Below are 16,667 nucleotides of genomic sequence, written 5' to 3'. Positions count from 1 at the left end.
ATTGTCATCTTAAAGAGATTGTCTGCTGTTACACTGAGTTGGATGAGAGTTTTTAATCACAGTTTACAGTTAAGTTTTATTGAATTTTTTTTTTTTGCATTTTTGAGAAGATATTATAATTTTCTCTTTTTAATTCATTAATACTGTGCCTATAATTAATAGCTTTTGAAAAACAGATTCATCATTTTATTCTGAGTGAAATCTACTGAATCATGATTTGTTAATAGTATTTTAATATTTTGTTTGACTTGATTTACTAGTTTATTTAGAATTTTGCAACTAAAATTGGTTTGGTTTTGCTTTCAAAATTAAACTGGCTTCATAAAGTGAATCATTTCCTCATTTTCATGATAAATAATATATTTTGCAGTAGTTGTTGTTTAGTCACTAAATCATGTCTGACTCTTTTGTGACTCCACAGACCATAGGCCACCAGGCTCCTTTGTCAATAGGATTTCAAAAGTAAGAATACTGGAGTTGGTTGCCATTTCCTTCTCCAGGGGATCTTCCCAACTGAGGGACTGAACCCATGTCTCCTATATCCGCAGGCGAATTCTTTACCACCGAGCCACCAGAGAAGCCCCTAAATAATATATGCTTAAAACAAGGCAGGAGAAGAAGGAAAAGGAACAAAAAACATAGGACTAACAGAAAACAACTATCAAGACGTTGGATTTAAATCCAGCCTTATCAATAATTATATTCAGTGTAAATGACCTCAATATTCTAATTTAGAGGAAGAGATTTTCAGATTGAATAAAAATGTAAGGCCCAACTCTATGCTGTTAAAGAGAAAACTTTTTGTAAATATAAATAGGTGGATTTAAAGTAAAATGGTATAAAATGTATACTCTACAAATCCTAATTAAAAGAAAACTGGATTGATCATATTAATTTCAAGAAAAGTAGATATTAAAACAAGGAATGTAAGCAAAGTTGACAAATTAATAATAAAGGGTTGCTTTCATCAAGGATTATCAAGACATAAAAATCCTAAAAATTATGTGTGCCTAAAAAGTAACAACTAAAATGAACAACTTTATCTCAGTAAGTCTGAAATTTTATATAAAATGTATAATTTCCTAGCAAAATTGTTTCGTGCATGCTTGTGTGCTAAGTCAAGACACTTCAGTCCTGTCTGCCTGTTTGAGACCCTGTGGACTGTAGCCCTCCAGGCTCCTCTGTCCAGGGGATTCTCTAGGCAAGAGTGCTGGAGTGGGTTGCCATTTCCTACTATAGGGGATCTTTAAACCTGCTGTTCTTAGACCTCCTGCATTGTTGGCAAGCTGGTTCTTTACCACTAGTGCCACCTTCACTGTGGGGGGTCTTTGTTGATTCAGCAGGTTTTCTATAGTTGAGGTGAATGGGGGCTACTCTTTGTTGCAGCGTATGGACTTCTCATTGCTGTTTCTCTTGTTTGAGCACAGGCTCTATAAGTGTGGGCTTCAGTAGTTGCACCACACAGGCTCAGTAGTTGTGGCTTGTGGGCCCTAGAGCACAGGCTCAGTGGTTGTGGTGTATGGACTCAGTAACTCTGTGGCATGGAATCTTCCCTGACCAAGGATCAAACCCATGTCTGCTGCATTGACAGGCAGATTCTTATCCACTGTACCACCAGGGCAGTCCTGTTTCAGGATTTTTAAAGACCTCAATAAATGCATAGTCAAGAAAGAAACAGTATTAACAATTAAAATTACCTTCCCCTAAAATAAGAAAAAATAAATCAGTCATTAGGGAACTATACTGTATGGGCTTCCCTGGTAGCTCTGTGGTAAAGGATCTGCCTGCCAATGCAGGAAACATGGGTTCATTCCCTGGGTTGATCTTCTGGAGAAGGAAATGGCAACCCACTCCGATATTCTTGCCAGGGAAATCCTATGGATAGAGGAGCCTGGTGGGGTACAGTCCATGTCGTCACAAGAGTTGGATGCAACTTAGCAACTAAAACAACAGAACAACAACAATTGTATTTTATATAAAATTTCTCACTTTGAAGCTACTACTTTTTTGTATTTTGGTTTCTGTTGTTGCTGAAGAATAGTATGTCATTATTTCTTCTGAGGTAATTTGTGTTTTTCTCCTTGACATCTTTTATGATACGCTATTTATCCTAATGCTTTGTGATTTTATCTAGATGTGGATATATTTTTATTTATCCTATTTGAAACACAAAATATATTTTCAATCTAGAAACTTATATTTCCTCAACTGTAAGAAACACTTGGTGATTAGATCTTCAAATACTGTTTTTTTAAAAAAAAGCATTTCCTTCATTTCTTTCCTATGGCTCTCTCCTATTTAGTTATATGTCTGAGCCTCTTAATATCACGTACAGGTGTCTTAACTTAATAAAAAAAAAGGTTTATTTAGATGAAACTCATATACCATATAATTCACTCTTTCAAATACACATACAATTCAGTGGTTTTCCATATATTCACAGAGTTGTATACCCATCACCATTGTGTAATTTTATTATTTTATTTAATTTATTGGTTGTGCCACGTGGCATGCAAAATCTTAGTTCCCCAACCAGAGATTGAACCTGGGCCGTGGCAGTGAAAGGGCCGAATCCTAACTACTCGACAGCCAGGGAACAACTCCCTTAGAGTGTTTTCACCATGCCATGAAGAAATCTCATTTAAACCAGCAGTCACTCCCTATTCCTTCAGCCCCTGCTGCTGCTGCTGCTAAGTCGCTTCAGTCGTGTCCGACTCTGTGCGACCCCATAGACGGCAGCCCACCAGGCTCCCCCGTCCCTGGGATTCTCCAGGCAAGAACAGTGGAGTGGGTTGCCATTTCCTTCTCCAATGCATGAAAATGAAAGTGAAAGTGAAGTCGCTCAGTCGTGTCTGACTCATAGCGACCCCATGGACTGCAGCCTTCCAAGCTCCTCCATCCATGGGATTTTCCAGGCAAGAGTACTGGAGTGGGGTGCCATTGCCTTCTCCGCCTTCAGCCCCTAGTAACCAGTAATTCACTTTTTTAAGAGAATTATTTATTTGACTGCACTAGGTCTTAGTTGCAGCATGCAGGATTTTAGTTGCAACATGTGGGATCTATTTCCCTGACCAGGGATCTAACCTGGGCCTCCCATACATTGAGATTCCAGATTCTTAGCTACTGAATCACCAGGGAAGTCCCTGTAATTTACCTTTTATCTCCATTGATTTCCCTGTTTTGAACATATGAATGGAATCTTATGACACATGGTCTTTGTGACTAGTTTTCTTCATGTAATAAAGTGTTTTCTGTGTTTACCATATATCCCTACTTCCTTTCACTTTTATTGCCAAATAATCTTTCACTCTAGGGATATACCATATTTTGCTTATCCATTTATCACTGATTGACTTTTGAATAATTTTAAATACTGAAGAATTATGAATAATGCTGATATGAACATGCATGTATAAAATCTACACATGTAGATTTTTGTGTGGACATGTACTTTCAGTTTTTTTGGGTATACATCTAGGAATGGAATTGCTGGGTGACATGGTAACTTTATGGTTAATTTACAGAAGAATTGCCGAATATTTTCCAAAGTGGCTACAATATTTTGTGATCCAACTAGCAATATTTAAAGTTTTCAGCTTTTTTGTGTCTCCATCAACACTTGCTATTTTCTGTATTTTTCATTATGGCCATTCTGCTGCTGCTGCTGCAAAGTCGCTTCAGTCGTGTCCGACTCTGTTGGACCCCATAGACAGCAGCCCACCAGGCTCTGCCATCCCTGGGATTCTCCAGGCAAGAACACTGGAGTGGACTGCCATTTCCTTCTCCAGTGCCCTTCTAGTGGATGTGAAATAGTATCTCATTATGGTTTTGATTTGCATTTCCCTGATAGCTAATGATATTGAGCATTTTTTCTTGCTCACTGGTCATTTTTATATCTTCTTTGAATAAATGTCTATACAAATATTTTCCCCATTTTAAAATTGTATCAGTTATTTTTAATTATTGAATTTTAAGAATTTTTACATGTATATTTTGGATACAATTCCCTCATTAGATATATGATTTCCAAGTATTTTCTCACATTACATTAGTGCCTTTTTACTTTCTTATCCTTTGAAGCACAAAATTTTCCATTTAGTTGGAGTTCAGTTTGTCTTTCCTTTGATTGCTTGTGCTTTTGACTGATTGTTTTTGCTTTTGCTGTCATATATAAGAAACTGTTGCTTAATCCAAGGTGGAAAAAATTTACACCTATATTTTCTTCAAAGAGTTGAATAATTGTACCTCTTGTGTTTTGGTCATAGATCTATTTTGAGTTAATTTTTATGTAATTTTTATGTATGGTGTGATATCAGTTCACTTCAGTTGCTCAGTCATGTCCGACTCTTTGTGACCCCATGGACTGCAGAACGCCAGGCCTCCTTGTCCATCGCCAACTCCCAGAGTTTACTCAAACTCGTGTCCATTGAGTCGGTGATGCCATCCAACCATCTGATCCTCTGTCGTCCCCTTCTCCTCCTGCCTTCAATCTTTCCCAGCATCAGGGTCTTTCCCAATGAGTCAGTTCTTCACATCAGGTGGTCAAAGTATTGGAGTTTTAGCTTCAACATCAGTCCTTCCAGTGAATATTCAGGACTGATTTCCTTTAGGACGGACTGGTTGGCTCTCCTTGCAGTCCAAGGGGCTCTCAAGAGTCTTCTCCAACACCACAGTTCAAAAGCCTCAATTCTACGCTCAGCTTTCGTTATAGTCCAACTCTCACATCCATACATGACTAATGGAAAAACCATAGCTTCGACTGGACGGACCTTTGTTGACAAAGTAATGTCTCTGCTTTTTAATATGCTGTCTAGGTTGGTCATAGCTTTTCTTCTAAGGAGCAAGCATCTTTTAATTTCATGGCTGCAATCACCATCTGCGTGATTTTGGAGCCTCCCAAAATAAAGCCTGTCACTGTTTCCACTGTTTCCCCATCTATTTGCCATGAAGTGATTGGACCAGATGCCATGATCTTAGCCGTCTGAATGTTGAGCTTTAAGCCAACTTTTTCGGTCTCCTCTTTCACTTTCATCAAGAGGCTCTTTAGTTCTTTACTTTCTATCATAAGACTGGTGTCATCTGCATATCTGAGATTATTGATATTTCTCCTGGCAGTCTTGATTCCAGCTTGTGCTTTATCGAGTCCAATGTTTCTCATAATGTACTCTGCATATAAATAAGCAGGGTGACAATATACAGCCTTGACATACTCCCTTCCCTATTTGGAACCAGTCTGTTGTTCCATGTCCATTTCTAAGTGTTGCTTCCTGACCTGCATACAGATTTCTCAAGAGACAGGTCAGGTGGTCTGGTATTCCTATCTCTTTAAGAATTTTCCACAGTTTGTTGTGGTCCACACAGTCAAAGGCTTTGGTGTAGTCAATAAAGCAGAAATAGATATTTTTCTGGAAGTCTCTTGCTTTTTCAATGATCCAGTGGATGTTGGCAATTTGATCTCTGGTTCCTCTGCCTTTTCTAAATCCAGCGTGAAAATCTGGAAGTTCATGGTTCACATACTGTTGAAGCCTTGCTTGGAGAGTTTTGAGCATTACTTTACTAGCATGTAAAATGAGTGCAATTGTGTGGTAGTTTGAGCATTCTTTGGTATTGCCTTTCTTTGGGATTGGAATGAAAACTGACCCCACTGCTGAGATTTCCAAATTTGCTGGCATATTGAGTGCAGCACTTTCACAGCATCATCTTTTAGGATTTGATATAGCTCAACTGGAATTCCATCACCTCCACTAGCTTTGTTCGTAGTGATGCTTCCTAAGGCCCACTTGACTTCACGTTCCAGAATGTCTGGCTCTAGTTTGGTGATCACACAATCATGATTATCTGGGTTTTGAACATCTTTTTTGTATAGTTCTTCTGTATATTCTTGCCACCTCATCTTAATATCTTCTGCTTCTGTTAGGTCCATACCATTTCTGTAGTTTATTGTGCCCATCTTTGGATGAAATGTTCCCTTGGTATCTCTAATTTTCTTGAAGAGATCTCCAGACTTTCCCATTCTGTTATTTTCGTTGCATTTTCTTTGCATTGATCACTGAGGAAAGCTTTCTTATCACTCCTTGCTCTTCTTTGGAACTTTGCATTCAAATGGGTATGTCTTTCCTTTTCTCCTTTGCCTATAGCTCCTCTTCTTTTCTCAGCCATTTGTAAGGCCTCCTGAGACATCCATTTTGCCTTTTTGCATTTCTTTTTCTTGGTAATGGTTTTGATCCCTGCCTCCTGTGCAATGTCACGAACCTCTGTCTATAGTTCTTCAGGCACTCTATCAGATCTAATCCCTTGAATCTATTTGTCAGTTCCACTGTATAATCGTAAGGTATTTGATTTAGATCATACTTGAATATTCTAGTGGTTTTCCCTACTTTCTTCAATTTAAGTCTCTATTTTGCAGTAAGGAGTTCATGATCTGAGTCCGGTCTTGTTTTTGCTGACTGTATAGAGCTTCTCCATCTTTGGCTGCAAAGAATATAATCAGTCTGATTTCAGTGTTGACCACCTGGTAATGTGCATGTGTAGAGTCTTCTCTTGTATTGTTGGTAGCGGGTATTTGCTATGACCAGTGCGTTCTCTTGGCAAAACTCTATTATCCTTTGCCCTACTTCATTCTGTTCTCCAAGGCCAAATTTGCCTCTTACTCCAGGTATCTCTTGACTTTGTACTTTTGCATGCCAGTCCCCTGTAATGAAAAGGACATCTTTTATGGGTGTTAATTCTAGAAGGTCTTGTATGTCTTCATAGAACCGTTCAACTTCAGGCTCATCAGCATTGCTGGTCGGGGCATAGACTTGGATTACTGTGATATTGAATGGTTGCCTTGGAAACGAACAGAGATCATTCTGTCGTTTTTGAGATTGCATCCAAGTACTGCATTTCAGACTCTCTTATTGACTATGGTGGCTACTCCATTTCTTCTAAGGGATTCCTGCCCACAGTAGTAGATATAATGGTGTGACTAGGGGATTCAACTTTAGTCTTTTGCATTGGATTATGCAGTTACTCACCAGTTTTTGTTGGAAAAAACATTCTTTCCACCATTGAATTGTTTTGGTACTGATGTCAGATATCAGTTGTCATAAATTTAAAGATGTTTTTCTTGATTCTCAATTTCATTGATCTAAATATACAGAATTACGGCAATACCACACTGCTTTGGTGTAGATCTGTAGTAAGTTTTGAAAGCAAAAAGTGTGAACCTTCTGTTTTTTTTCGAGATTGTTTTAGCAACTCTGGGTCTCTTACTATCAGATTTCTTGGATCAGATTCTTCTTTCATGTCTTACTTCTGTGCGGTCTTGTTAACCTTTCAGGTTTTTTTTTTTTGTTTGTTTTAATCTGAAATTACTTTCTTGAGATCTACTTAAAACATTCTTCAGCCAAATTCAGTCTACTCCTTATTCCTCTCTCCCATCCAGTCCTTTTTTTCCCCCCCAGTTTTTTAGTAAGATCTTTCCCATAACTTTTTTCTTTTACAATATTTCTTTTTCTCTTCCAGCTAGTTGGTAAGTAACCCTCTTGTCCCAGTACTCTGTTAATCTCTGGAAAAGAAAATTCTTGGAAACACAATCCTTATTCTTAAGTTGCTTTTGATAAATAATATAAAAGGTAGGTAAGTCAGACTTAACCCATGGTAAATTCTCTTTCATAAAGTAGAATCACATTTTTGCTTTTGGTAATATGTTTTGTTATAACTTTTGGTAAATTTGAAAGTAATAATCAGTTTAAAAGAAAGTGCTTATATTAAAACAAACATAAATGATAAAAGCAAGCAAACATTGTCTATATGGAAAAACTGGATATAAAGCAATAGCAAAAAGGAAAATTAAACTGTAAAAAGTGACAAAAAATAACTATACATGTTAACAAATGTGTTATTTACTTCCTTTTTATTTGGTTTTCACTCCTTCATTGGTCCATAATAAATGTATTGAGTATAATTGTTGATGTTTTTTGTTTTAATTTATTTATGTTTGGCCATGCTGGTTCTTCGTTTTTGCTCAGGCTTTCTCTAGTTGCAGTGAGCAGGGACTTCTCTCTGTTGTGGTGCACGGTGTTCTTATTGAGGTGGCTTCTTTCGTTGTGGAGTTCAGGCTCTAGATATCTGGGCTTCAGTAGTTGCAGCACGTGGGCTCAGTAGTTGTGGCTCGTGAACTCTACTTCACAGGCTGAGAAGTTGTGGCACGCAGGCTTATTTGCTTCAAGACGTGGGATCTTCCTGGACCAGGGATTTATACTGTGTCTCTTGCATTGCCCAGTAGACTCTCTACCACTGAGCCACTAGGGAAACCCTGTTTCTCTGCCCCCCGCCCCCCCAAAACAACAGCGAATTCTATTTTCCAGTACCAACTGGGTCTCCAGGAATTTATTTTATACACAAACTATTCATAAGTGCAGATTCCACAGATTGAGGTCTCTATCCCATAAGACTGCCCTCACTTTCAATGCCAGCTAGAAATGACATTCTTAGAGATAGACTAAATGTTTATTTGTTATTATACCACAAACATCTATTATATTTTAGATGTTGTTTAGTTGCTAAGTCATGTCCAACTCTTTTTGAAACCCCATGGACTGTATGTAGCCCAACAGACTCCTCTGTCCATGGAATTTCCCAGGCAAGAATACTGGAGTGGGTTCCCATTTCCTTCTCCAGGGGATCTTTCATACCCAGGGATTGAACCCATGTCCCCTGCATTGGCAAGTGAGTTCTTTACCACTGACTCACCAGAGAAGACCGTATATTAGACCTAACCATTGCTTATATGGAACTTGAATTCTAGTGAAAGGATACATACTAAAAAAAAAAATTCCTAACAATATGAGATAAGTTAGTCTTATCTCTTGGACTTGTATGTACCACATCTTACTGGATATTAAGATTACCCTACTCATCTAGGCTGCAAGGAGTGCTGGGAGTTGAAACTGGGGTTGAAGGTAGATGACAGAATTAGAAAAGGGTTTCTGGAAGAAATTGCTTTTTACTTGACAAAGGCAAAGAAGACAGAGAGACAAAGAGTAAGAAATGTCCTGCTGGTATAAATGACAGAAAAGGGGTAATTTAAAGTGGTGTCACTGTCCATGGGGTCACAGAATCCCACGGGACTGAGGACACACACACAGACACACACACATAATCACCATCCCCTTAGGGTGGCATATAGGGGAGATTTTCAAATAGAGTATTATTCTACTTTGTTTTTGTTTTAAATCTCTTGTCCTTTTCTATGCAGTGATATTTTCTTTAAAATGCTGGAATGAAATTGCCCATTTTCTAAAGTGAAGTTGATTTCTAAGTAAGCACATTTTAAGTTTTAAACCAAAGAGCCAGTACCTTTATCCTCCAAATAACTGGTATTGCACCTCAGAGAAAGATGAGAGATAAAATACTCAACTTAGTTTAACAGATGTGTATTGAAAACCTATATGTGTATTAGACACTATATAATGCCTATTATTTTATTATGGAACATTTTTTTATATCTATATGTATTCACCTGGCTTCTTTGAAATAAGGTAGATAACCAAAAAATTATCTCCCAGAGGAATTAATTGCTTTAAATGATGACATTTTTAATTACATACCTTTTAAAAATATTATGACATTAAAGCAAATAGACACATGAAATTATGTTTAAATTTTGAATCAAAAATACATTTTTATCATGAGAATTTTAAATATTTTTATTTTTAAAACTCTTAAATAATCCAGCTGTTTAAAAGAGCAGGCATTGTATTTGCATCTTATTATACTATTTCTGCTTTATATTAGAAAACTTGCTAATGAAGTATTTAACACAGAAGTTTAGCATTGTCTGTTTTGTGTCTTTACTGAAGCTTCTTTGCCCATTTTGTTTAGGTATATTATAGGAATAGGAAGACCGCAGTCTACATATTTTGTGCATGCATATGTGTTAAATTGCTTCAGTCGTGTCCAACTCTTTGCAACCCCATGGACTTTAGCCCACCAGAATCCTCTGTCCATGGGATTCTCCAGGCAAGAATACTAGAGTGGGTTGCCATGCCCTCCTCCAGGAGATCTTCCTGACCCAGGGATCGATCCGCCTCTGTTATGTCTCCTACATTGGCATTTGGGTTGTTACCACTAGCATCACCTGGGAAGTCTGCCGATGGTTAGTCCTTGAATTGCTCTAAAAACAGTCATCATTTTGTACTGAATAGCTAACCTCATAATTGTTAGAAACTAAAGGCAGCTATATATTTGAAATATATATTACAGTTTTATGTTTGTTTAATTCACTAGCAGTTTTAAGAACAAGAATCTATTTTTCATTTAAACCATATTTTTAAATTGTTTTGAGGACAAAGCTGAATGGTATTAATATGTAATAATCATGTATCACTGATAATATTACAAATATATGTTAGAGATATACGACACCAATTACTTGTTATGAGTTATGATGATGTATATTTAATTATTACTTGATAAATGTTGCCTGGCATTCCAAATATTGTTAGGGAGTAGGTATAGAAACCCTAATGTAAGGAAAAAAGAGGAAATCGCATAATAAAATTTATTTAGTATGATGGTAGTCAATTAAAATTATATTTAATAAAACTTAGATATTGAGGGCTAAAGAGCCTTTTGATGAAGGTGAAAAGAGGAGAGTGAAAAAGCTGGCTTAAACTCAACATTTACAAAACTAAGATTATGGTATCTGGTCCCATTACTTCATGGCAAATAGATGGGGAAACAATGGAAATAGTAACAGACTTTATTTTCTTGGGCTCCAAAATCACTGCAGATGGTGACTGTAGCAATAAAAATAAAAGACACTTGCTCCTTGGAAGAAAAGCTATGACAAACCTAAACACATTAAAAAGTAGAGACATCACTTTGCCAACAAAGGTCCATAAAGTCAAAGTCATCTATGGTTTTTCCATTAGTCATGTATGGATGTGAGAGTTGGACCATAAAGAAGGCTGAGGGCCAAAGAATTGATGCTTTTGAACTGTGGTGTTGGAGAAGACTCTTGAGAGTCCCTTGACCTGCAAGGAAATCAATCCTAAAGGAAATCAGTCTTGAGTATTCATTAGAAGGACTGATGCTGCATTGAAGCTTCTATACTTTGGCCACCTGATGTGAAGAACTGACTCATTGGAAAAGACCCTAATGCTGGGAAAGATCGAAGGCAGGAGGAGAAGGGGACGACGAGGATGAGATGGTTGAATGGCATCACGACTCAATGGACATGAGTTTGAACAAGCTCCAGGAGATGGTGAAGGACAAGGAAGCCTGCTGTGCTGTAGTCCATGGGATCACAAAGAGTCGGACATGATTGAGTGACTGAACAACAGCAACAAAAATATTCAAGTGATGATCTTAGCAACTTTGCATAATCTTGTCCTCTTCTCCTAGCAAATTCAGTGTTTGCTTAAAATTCCAGCTCCTAAGATTCACAATCAGGTAACTCAAAAGTGTTGTTTTCACCATCCTTTTTATTATGCATTCTAACTGGTGACTGAATCTGGTTAACTAGTTTAATGGTCAATAAGATACTTATTCCTTCCTATTCATAATGCTGTCCTCAGTGCTCAGTCATGTCCGACTCTTTGTGACTTCACAGAGTAGCCCACCAGACTCCTCTGTCCTTGGAAGTTTTCAGACAAGAATACTGAGATGGGTTGCCATTTTCTACTCCAGAGGATCTTCCTGACCCAGGGATCAAACCTGAGTCTCCTGAATTGGCAGATGAATTATTTACTGCTATGCCACCTGGGAAGCCCTTTCTGTTCCTAGAACTTTAAAGAACAATGTTACCTACTCAGAACAGAGTTATATAGGGTTGGCATGTTCTTGAATGTTGCTGGATAAATCAAACTAACATTTTTTTTTTTTTTTACATTTCTTTTTTTTTTTTAATTTTTATTTTATTTTTAAACTTTACAAATTGTGTTAGTTTTGCCAAATATCAAAATGAATCCACCACAGGTATACATGTGTTCCCCATCCTGAACCCTCCTCCCTCCTCCCTCCCCATACCATCCTTCTGGGTCGTCCCAGTGCACTAGCCCCAAGCATCCAGTATCGTGCATCGAACCTGGACTGGCAACTCGTTTCATACATGATATTATATATGTTTCAATGCCATTCTCCCAAATCTTCCCACTCTCTCCCTCTGCAACAGAGTCCATAAGACTGTTCTATACATCAGTGTCTCTTTTGCTGTCTCGTACACAGGGTTATTGTTAGCATCTTTCTAAATTCCATATATATGCATTATTAACATTGCCTTTAAAGCTCCAGGAGAGCTTTTATTTTTTTAAGCTTTTAAGTCTGCATAAGAACTCAGTGAACATGGAAGTTTTATGTGCTTTTACTTTTCAAACTCTATTTTGTTACTTTTTTTTGAACTCTTGCAAACTGTTTTATGCTAAGTATGCTAAGTCACTTCAGTCGTGTCCGACTCTGTGCGACCCCATAGACAGCAGCCCACCAGGCTCCCCTGTCCCTGGGATTCTCCAGGCAAGAACACTGGAGTGGGTTGCCATTTCCTTCTCCAGTGCATGAAAGTGAAAAGTGAAAGTGAAGTTGTTCAGTCATGTCCGACCCTCAGCGACCCCATGGACTGCAGACTTCCAGGCTCCTCCATCTATGGGATTTTCCAGGCAAGAGTACTGGAGTGGGGTGCCATTGCCTTCTCTGTGCAAACTATTTTAATATCCACCTTATTTTCTGATTGTTTAACAGTTGCCAGGTTTTATGAATGTTAAAACAATATGCTTCCTTATGGATATCAACTGTTCCTTAACTACATAGTAGTACATTTGATGTTGAGGAGGAAGAGAATTTGCAAGCAGTTAAAGGACTTAGTGTTGACATTGATGTATGTTATACAGTAGATCCTTAAAATATCAAGATGTGTTTTCTGCTACCAAGTGTTAATAGTTTTAATCTGCAATCTTCATTTTCACAAATTATATTCTTTTATGTTTTGTCACTCATTTTAAAAACTGATAACAGTTCACAATCTTTAAAATTTCATTATGAACACAACAGTGTTCATAGTGTGAACTCCACAACAGAGATGATAAAGAAACCAATTAAAGACTGGGCAAAAGATTTTAACGTTTCTCTAAAGAATGTATACAATGGCAGTAGGCACTTGAAAAGGTGTACAACATCAGGAAATGCAAATCAAAACACAATGAGATAATACTTCATATCTACTAAGAGAACTATAAAAAGACTAAAACAACGAAAGATAAGTGTTGGCGAGGTTGGAGTGTATGGAAGTCTCATATACTGTTTGTGGGAATGTAAAATGGTGCAGCTACTTTGGAAAATAGTTTTTCAATTAGTAAGTTAAACAGAGAGCTACCATATGACCAACTTATATTTCTAGGTATATATCTAAGAGAACTGAAAATTTATATCCACATAAAAACTTGTACATGAATATTCATAGTGTTATTTATAATAGCCCCAAGGTGGAAACAACCAAAATGTTTATTAACTGATGAATGGATAAATAAAGTGTGCATATAATGGGATATTATTCAGCCACACAAGGTAATGAAGTACTGACATAAGTCACAATATGGATGAGCTGTGAAAACATCATGCTAAATGAAAGAAGACAGACGGGAAACGTCACACATTATATGATTCCACTTGTATGAGATGTCCAGAATGGGCAAATTCATAGAGACAGATAATAATAGATTAGTGGTTACCAGAGGCTGGGAGGGAGAGTGGAGAAGAAAATGGGTGATGACTACTTAATTGGTATGGTGTCTTTTATTCAAGAATTAAATAATGGTGATGGGTGTACAACATTGTACTAAATGTTGTACTCAGGAATATACTAAAACCTGAATTTTATAGTTTAAAATGGCAAATTTTGTTGTTACATAAATTTTATCTGTCCAAAAAATTAATTGTGGTTTCTAAAATTTTAATATTTGGGAAAAGAAAAACATGAAGAATACCACTCTGTATAGTTCATCTCTTATTAAACTTATGTGTAACATAGTTGAACCATATTGCTTTAGGTGCATAAATGCTCTTCTAGTATGATGCCAAAGGCCAGTCTCTGAGGGAAGTAAAAAGAAACTGCCCTTCAGGGACTTCTCTGGTGGTACAGTAGATAGGGATCCACCTGCCTATGCAGGGGACCTGGGTTTGATTCTTGGTCTGAAATGATTCCACATGCTGCAGAGCAACTAAAATCTGTGTGCCACAGCAAGTGTGAGCCCACAGTCGAGTCAGCGACATGTAGCTACTAAACCCCTGTGCCACAACTATGGAAGCCCATGTACCCTGGAGTTCTCACACCACAAATTCTGAGCCCAACTGCCGAGAGCCTGTGCTCTGCAACAAGAGAAGGCACCACAATGAGAAGCCCACACACCACAGTGAAGAGTAGACCCTGCTCTTCACTGCAACTAGAGAAAGCTAGCACTCAGCAACGAAGACCCAGCACAACCAAAAGTAAATAAATGCATAAATAATTTTAAAAAAGAAATAGTCCTTGAAAACTCATTATTTTGCTTATTGCTGGAATATTTTTGACTGCTCAATAGAATGACTTTCCTCAGGTCACAGTTAAAAAAAGAGCTGTGCTTTCTTTAAGATAATTTCTTTTCACTTTATGAGTACTGTGAATAACATATACATACAAACAAAAGTTGTTTATGACAGTCATTTTATCTTTGCATTGGTTACCGGGGGAGTGAAAGACATATGTTTGGTCCTTCAGTAACAAAGAGTACAGGGCTTTATGGCTTGCAGTTTTGAAACTGACCTTTTGGCCCAGTCTTACTTTTCTCATTCTCAAGTTCTTATTTTTATTATGGATATTATGTACCTAATTAGTATATTACTTCATATTTTAGACTAGGTCACAATATGAAAATATACAGAGATAAAGGATGCTGTGATTAGAGGGAAGAAAGCCTGAAATGCAAATGTGTTTGAGCAACTTATCTACATTAATTTATGCTAATATATAATTAGTAATTGTCTTTATAACTTTCAAATTAACTTTTTTAAGGAGGCAAGGGAAAATGGACAAACTCCAGGAGATGGTGGGGGACAGGAAGACCGGGCATGCTGCTGTCCATGGGTCGTGAAGAGTCGAACATAGCTTGGTGACTGAACAAAAACAACAATTAATAGGCAGAAAGAATGGGACTTTGGAAATGATAAACATTTGTATAATTGATTGATAATATGAAGTGCTTTCAGTTTTGAATAGAGTGATAAGTAATGAATAGAGTGGTGCTGGAAATCCAAAAATGGAGATGGGTCAATACAGAGGAGGGAAAAGGGAAAGTATAGTGGAGATATTTTTTGAAATTGCTGGCTTTACTTTTTGTTTATTATTGATCCTACTTAAGCCTCAGTGTGCATAATCAAATAGCTGTGTATGGCATTATCTCTATCCTGTGCAGCCGCACATGTTTAGTTTAGAAGGACATTGCTGTCACATCATAAAATGTGTCAACATTGCTTTCATATTTTTAACCTTACAGCCTCTATTACAAATAATATTGCTTCCAAAGAAGTTTTAATTTAATTATATGTAGTGTCTTCCCCTGTGATTTTAATATAGTTGCCATAGAATTATTAAATTAGTTCATATGTCTTTGCATTTCCAGCAGCATGGTCAGATTTATACATTTACTAGGTGCTTAGTAATCACTGATTTTGCTTTTGTAATTTTCCCTATCAGCATTTTATACTTCCCTAAATCCTTCTCATCAGCATATCGACTTACTGTAGTATTCCTCTATTTTAATACAAAACCTTTCAAGATCCCACATCCCCCTCAAGCGACAGTGCTGTTTCTCTACAATTTTTAGTAGCAAAACTCCTTCAAAGTGTTGTTCATACATGCTGCATCCTCATATATCATATGCAATACATCCTCATTGCACTTTCTATCACTACCACCATCACCAAACTTTTTCCTACCCTAGTGTTCTCCATCTCATCCATGTTGTTACTATTAAATGCTTTTAAGTGGCTTTTTTCCCCCATCAAGTACATAGCAATAATTGCATCTGAGCCTTATACCTCTCTTTCATCTGTGTACCTCAAAAATTTTTATAAGCACAATTAAGTAAAAGTTACAACATCCCTATGAAGTTGATAATTATAGTATGGCAAACTGAAGTACTAAGAGATTGCCTAAGTTATCTTATGTATGTATGCCAAAATCCTAAAAGTAGACCAGGGTAATGTAACATTTTGTTGACACCATTAAACCAGATTTCTTTTTAATGATGAAATCATTTTAAGAGTTCTCAGAAAAAATGAAATAGTAGTAATGGTTACTTAATATCCCTAAGTATTCATAGCGACGTTCTTTTAATAGAGAAGAGTAAAATGTATGTTATCTGAAATTTAGTTATTTATTAGTGATGGCAACTTTGGTGGTTTGTATCTAATATTTTTTTTGATTGTTGTTAAATTGCTTAATTGGTGCACTATAGCCTTAATTGGAATTGGATATTTAAAGGTTTGGAATGGAATAGTTTCATTTAAGTCTTTTAGCTATAGTACATGAAACCTTTATAGAGCTATGTTTGTGTTTTTCTTGCCTGCTGGCTTGCTCAAGTGAGGTGGTTTTTTCCAAGGCAATTTTATCACTGGAAAATTTTGATTTGGCATTTGTTGACAAGACTAAG

The 16,667-nt window shown here is 37.0% G+C and overlaps 1 protein-coding gene across 12 annotated transcripts in view; it reads left to right on the top strand.

Annotated features, from left to right (window-relative positions):
- BAZ2B (bromodomain adjacent to zinc finger domain 2B) overlaps positions 1-16,667 on the top strand; it is a 422,769-nt gene that overhangs the window by 144,112 nt on the left and 261,990 nt on the right. The gene's annotated exons all lie outside the window — the stretch shown is intronic.

The sequence above is a fragment of the Bos mutus genome, chromosome 2 (genome assembly GCF_027580195.1).
Source record: "Bos mutus isolate GX-2022 chromosome 2, NWIPB_WYAK_1.1, whole genome shotgun sequence".
Classification (NCBI taxonomy): domain Eukaryota; kingdom Metazoa; phylum Chordata; class Mammalia; order Artiodactyla; family Bovidae; genus Bos; species Bos mutus.
This window is presented reverse-complemented; position numbering and strand designations above follow the sequence as displayed.